We start from the raw sequence: 6682 nt of genomic DNA on the forward strand, positions 1-6682 counted from the left end.
GGTGTAGTGGTGGAAGTATGGGACTCAAAATGAGGAAGAAATGGCCTCAAATTCTGCCTCTCATACTATTTGTTATTTGTGGAATTTATTCAGCAAAAAAAAAAATTTATACTCTCTGTGCTTCAGTTTATGTATCTATAGAATGAGAAGGGAGAAGGTTGCCTCTATGACCTCTAAGGTGTCTTTTATTCATAAATCTATGATGCTTTAGGCCTCCCAGCATCGACTATTTCTGTTCTCTGTGCTGTTTGCTAATTTTTATGTATGAGATAAAGTGTACCAATCTACAGGGCTGACAGATCCTATTCTCTGTCCTCTGCTTCCTCAATGAGCATTAGTAAAGTATCTATTATGTGCTAGTCTAGGTTGTATAATGGAAAGAACTCTGGGCCTGCAATCAGGAAGTTCAAATCTGGCCTCAGACACTTACTAGCTAGATTATCCTAGGTAAGACATATCTCTGTTTTTGTATTATATTCATCATCTGTAAAACAAGTTGAAAAATGAAATGGAAAGCTCCATTATCTTTGCCAAGAAACCCCATGGGTAAGGTAGGATTGACTGAAGGGACTGAACAACAAATGTACTAGCTACTGTTGGGGATACAAGAAAAGCAAAAGACAGTACCTGTTCTCAAGGGACTTTCAAAGAAAATAATTAAATAAGGGGGATTCTTAATAATTCTGAGGATCACACTTTAGAAAATACAGTGAAAAGATATAATCAAAGGAAAATGTCTATAATTGTGAAAGAATTTGAACTTATTCCATTCAAAGATTAGTTGAAAGACTTTGAGAATTTGAACTTTAAAAATACATTAAGGGAAAACATGATAGCTATCAAATATTCAAATATTTGATGAGTTAAAATGTGCAGAAGAAATTAAAATTGGTCAATTAATGACATAAAAGTAGAAATAGGAGAAAAAAGTAAAAGAGAGATAGATCCACCTTCATGTAACCTGGGGGAAAAAAACATTCAACAGTCAGAATAGTTCAAAATATAACACTGGATAGACTAATCTTTACTGTGGGTTTTTTATTCAGACTTTGTAATCACTTTTGGGTATATTGTAGAGAAGATACCTGTTCAAGAATAAATTGGACTAAATGATCATGTAATGTTTCTTCCATCTCTGAACTTCTGTGACCTCTTTCTTTATCAGAATCTACAACATTTCCTTAGTATAATAAACTAGACTTCCCATATCCATGTTGGGCAAGACATGTCAAAGCAGGTATAAAAGTACAAAGGCAGAATCAACATGAGAACTGGTTGTAGGTCCATAATTGTGTACAGATTTATGGCTTTCACTATAGAATTTATTGAATATCCACAGGGACAGTGATGGAAGTGTAGAAGCAGAAATGTGGCTGGAAATTTGATTCTGTGAATGGTAAAATCAGAAGCAGTTTTTCATTAGTCTATGTACTACTTCCTATTCATATTGGCCATAACTGAGTTGGGTCTTTCTTTTTTTACGCTGCCCATCTACCTTCTGGTCCAACAGGAAGTGGGAGTGAATGCCTGTTTAGCTCAGCTCTTTTTCTTCCATGGATGAAACTTTTCTGTCATGGAATCCTTTGTGCTTTTCTCCATGACTTTTGATCACTTTGGGCATTTGCAATCCACTAAGCTATACGACCATCTTGTACTGCCCCCGAGTTGCAGGCTTGGGCTTTGTAATTTTAGTCTGAAGTGTTCTATTAAATCTCCCTGCTCTCATCATGATGAAAAGGCTTCCTGACTGCCATTGTGGTCAACTTTCATATTGCCTGCATCCAAATTTATGAAGCTTGCTTGTGTGCATACACATGTCAACAGTGCTTATGGGCTTTTTATGGTATTTTCCATCCTTGGCATGTACTCTATACTAATTGTGGTTTCCTATGTACTGATCCTTCATGCTAGCCTCACCATTGCTTCTCAGAAGCTCAGAAGCTCAGAAGGCTTGAGGCCCTTAATACATGCATCTCACATATTTGTGCATTGCTGCTCTCCTATACACTCATGATTGGCCTGTCCATGATCCACCATTTTATAAAGAGTCAAATGACTTTGCTTCCAATCCCAAATTACAACAATTTTAACTCGTCCTTTTTCATCTTGCTCCCATGTTCATATAGACAACAACTATATGCATTTTAAGGAAATAAACCCACCTAATATCTTTTCCTTCATGGAATCATTAGGAGGCTAGTAACTGAGGGGTATAATAAGTATTACTACAAGGAACTTTTGACTTAAGTAAGGGCTTAATCAAGTTTTTTCATCTTTTGATTGAGTCTAAAATGGTTTTTCTGTTAATATGGGGAATAGTTGCTTTGTTCAGAGTAAACACACTGAAATGACTGATATTCCATGCTTTTGACTAAAGTTGACCCAGAAATTAGTATTTAAATAGATTTCTGAAGAAGAATCCATATGTAAAGGTGGCCACAGGTGCTCTCTCTCTCTCTTTCTCTCTCTCTCTCTCTCTTTCTCTCTGTATATATATATATATATATATATATATATATATATATATATATATATATATATATTTCAAGTCCATAAAAATAAGAATAACTAAATGGAACTCTGGAAGTGTTTACTGAATATGCAAAACTATGATTTGCATAGAAGATTTTGAATGAAAGTCATTTTTTACTGACATGATAGTCAATTAATTATGTCTAGCAACAAACAAATAAATAAAAAATGATCCCAGTGACAACACTTCAACAAAACTAATCAATATGTCAGCCAAGTCTGATAGAATATATCATGTTGCAAACCACAGTTCTCTAATTCCAGAAAGAAGGAGATGCATTTTATCATCCATATTCTGTAATCAAGTTTGATCTCTGTAACTATACTATACTTTGTTTTGTTATTATTATTCTTTCTGTTTTCATTGTTGTCATTTTGTTGGGGGAAGTTATATATTTATGTTGGGCATACGTTTATTTTATAGGTGATTAGGGTTAAGTGATTTACTCAGGGTCACCACTGAATCATTTAGATGCACTTATATTACATATGTATGGATTAATACATATCCTTATGTGTGAGTATTGGGACTGGTCTTATGTGTTTCTATTAATATGAGTCCACATAAATCTTTCCATTCCTCTCTGAGTTCTTCACATTCATTATTTCTCATGGTAACTTAGTATTTCATTACCATTGTATTCATTTCTTTAGTCATTCCTCAATCAGTGGATATCTACTTTGATTTGCCAAAAAAAAAAAAAAAAAAGCTATGAATATTCTGAAGTATGTGTGACCTTACTGTCTTTCTGTTCATGTAATATATAATTATAAATTGATTTCTCAGCTAAAAGATATGCATATTTTAACCCATCCACCCCCCCCCTTTTTTTTAGCATAATTCTACATCACTTTATAAAATGGTAAGACAAATGGGCGGTCCTATTATGGTTTACTGTATGTCTATCTTTCTGCAATGTGGTGTAGTGGTGGAAGTATGGGACTCAAAATGAGGAAGAAATGGCCTCAAATTCTGCCTCTCATACTATTTGTTATTTGTGGAATTTATTCAGCAAAAAAAAAAAATTTATACTCTCTGTGCTTCAGTTTATGTATCTATAGAATGAGAAGGGAGAAGGTTGCCTCTATGACCTCTAAGGTGTCTTTTATTCATAAATCTATGATGCTTTAGGCCTCCCAGCATCGACTATTTCTGTTCTCTGTGCTGTTTGCTAATTTTTATGTATGAGATAAAGTGTACCAATCTACAGGGCTGACAGATCCTATTCTCTGTCCTCTGCTTCCTCAATGAGCATTAGTAAAGTATCTATTATGTGCTAGTCTAGGTTGTATAATGGAAAGAACTCTGGGCCTGCAATCAGGAAGTTCAAATCTGGCCTCAGACACTTACTAGCTAGATTATCCTAGGTAAGACATATCTCTGTTTTTGTATTATATTCATCATCTGTAAAACAAGTTGAAAAATGAAATGGAAAGCTCCATTATCTTTGCCAAGAAACCCCATGGGTAAGGTAGGATTGACTGAAGGGACTGAACAACAAATGTACTAGCTACTGTTGGGGATACAAGAAAAGCAAAAGACAGTACCTGTTCTCAAGGGACTTTCAAAGAAAATAATTAAATAAGGGGGATTCTTAATAATTCTGAGGATCACACTTTAGAAAATACAGTGAAAAGATATAATCAAAGGAAAATGTCTATAATTGTGAAAGAATTTGAACTTATTCCATTCAAAGATTAGTTGAAAGACTTTGAGAATTTGAACTTTAAAAATACATTAAGGGAAAACATGATAGCTATCAAATATTCAAATATTTGATGAGTTAAAATGTGCAGAAGAAATTAAAATTGGTCAATTAATGACATAAAAGTAGAAATAGGAGAAAAAAGTAAAAGAGAGATAGATCCACCTTCATGTAACCTGGGGGAAAAAAACATTCAACAGTCAGAATAGTTCAAAATATAACACTGGATAGACTAATCTTTACTGTGGGTTTTTTATTCAGACTTTGTAATCACTTTTGGGTATATTGTAGAGAAGATACCTGTTCAAGAATAAATTGGACTAAATGATCATGTAATGTTTCTTCCATCTCTGAACTTCTGTGACCTCTTTCTTTATCAGAATCTACAACATTTCCTTAGTATAATAAACTAGACTTCCCATATCCATGTTGGGCAAGACATGTCAAAGCAGGTATAAAAGTACAAAGGCAGAATCAACATGAGAACTGGTTGTAGGTCCATAATTGTGTACAGATTTATGGCTTTCACTATAGAATTTATTGAATATCCACAGGGACAGTGATGGAAGTGTAGAAGCAGAAATGTGGCTGGAAATTTGATTCTGTGAATGGTAAAATCAGAAGCAGTTTTTCATTAGTCTATGTACTACTTCCTATTCATATTGGCCATAACTGAGTTGGGTCTTTCTTTTTTTACGCTGCCCATCTACCTTCTGGTCCAACAGGAAGTGGGAGTGAATGCCTGTTTAGCTCAGCTCTTTTTCTTCCATGGATGAAACTTTTCTGTCATGGAATCCTTTGTGCTTTTCTCCATGACTTTTGATCACTTTGGGCATTTGCAATCCACTAAGCTATACGACCATCTTGTACTGCCCCCGAGTTGCAGGCTTGGGCTTTGTAATTTTAGTCTGAAGTGTTCTATTAAATCTCCCTGCTCTCATCATGATGAAAAGGCTTCCTGACTGCCATTGTGGTCAACTTTCATATTGCCTGCATCCAAATTTATGAAGCTTGCTTGTGTGCATACACATGTCAACAGTGCTTATGGGCTTTTTATGGTATTTTCCATCCTTGGCATGTACTCTATACTAATTGTGGTTTCCTATGTACTGATCCTTCATGCTAGCCTCACCATTGCTTCTCAGAAGCTCAGAAGCTCAGAAGGCTTGAGGCCCTTAATACATGCATCTCACATATTTGTGCATTGCTGCTCTCCTATACACTCATGATTGGCCTGTCCATGATCCACCATTTTATAAAGCAAGTTTCTTCCCGAAGCCAAGTATTCCTCTCCTAACTGCCTTTTCTGACGCCATTTATTTTCAGTTCCAATGTCTATACTATCAAAACAAATCTATCAGTATCTATCTACTATCAGAAGACCTTCCACTTCTTCCAATCTATTGGGGCAAGGATGAAGGTTGGACAAGAACACTGAGCCCTAGAAGAGTTGGGGCTGGGAAGGAACAAGGGTGCCACAAAATGCAGAAGAAAATATTTCCATTTTCAAGGTAGAGATCATTACCACTATTCCCATATCTGATGCAAAAGGTATAATCCCTATGTCCTAGAATCTCCAATTTGTGAAGGAGCAGACCCCATTTCTGATTTCAGAGATATAATTCCCTTGTTTGATAAAAAAAATAATGATTTTCTTTTTTGAAAAATTCCTGGCTTATTTAAGAGATATGTCTCTATTCTTATAGGAGAGAGGTGGCTCCTACTTCAGGAAATTTCTTATGTATTAAAGCCAGAAATAGAGTTGTCTGGTGATGAAGGCAAGATTTCCATACAAAGGATTAGAACATAATAAATGAATTTTAAAACGTAATCATTGTTTTCACTGATATAAGAAATTCTCATTAAGGAGAATTTTCTACATCAATAGATTTATTCCTACTCTGCAATTTCACAGTGTTAGAGACTTACCTGATTAAGAGAGATTAGTTATATTGCCCAAGAGAGATTGTATTGTCTTCACAAAGGCTGTGTGAGATATAGGATCTGAACAAAAGCCTTCCTGACTCACAGATCAACATTTTACCTATTTTGCTATACAAATACATGAATTTATTGTATTAAAATGTTTAACAAATTTAGAATAGTGAAAATTATCATTTAGGATAAGATAATGAATAAATGCATAAATGTAAAAAAAAAAGACCATTTTTTCTAAGTACACAATCTGGGAATGTTTCCTAAAGGAGTTGATTTTTAAAATGAGAATCTGTTTATAGCTAGGGGCTCCATTGTCATAAAACTCTACCATACCTTGTTATCTGATCTTAAAGTCTTTTCATCCTCACCTCTGTGACCTTCAAAAAAGTAACTCCAACTGGGATATTCCAAATTTTGGGAGATTCTTTTGGCAGAAAAAACATCCTAGGCATATTGTTCAGGTTTTTTTTTTTTAACTATCTAGAAACAAAGACCTAACAATAAAT

General features: G+C 34.7%; 2 pseudogenes; both read left to right on the plus strand.

Annotated features, from left to right (window-relative positions):
• Positions 1-1225: 1225 nt before the first annotated feature.
• Positions 1226-2148, plus strand: LOC127557452 (olfactory receptor 51G2-like; annotated as a pseudogene).
• A 2530-nt stretch (positions 2149-4678) lies between these two features.
• LOC127557453 (olfactory receptor 51G2-like) lies at positions 4679-5676 on the plus strand (annotated as a pseudogene).
• The last annotated feature ends 1006 nt before the right edge of the window (positions 5677-6682 follow it).

Source organism: Antechinus flavipes, chromosome 3 (assembly GCF_016432865.1).
Source record: "Antechinus flavipes isolate AdamAnt ecotype Samford, QLD, Australia chromosome 3, AdamAnt_v2, whole genome shotgun sequence".
Taxonomy (NCBI): Eukaryota; Metazoa; Chordata; class Mammalia; order Dasyuromorphia; family Dasyuridae; genus Antechinus; species Antechinus flavipes.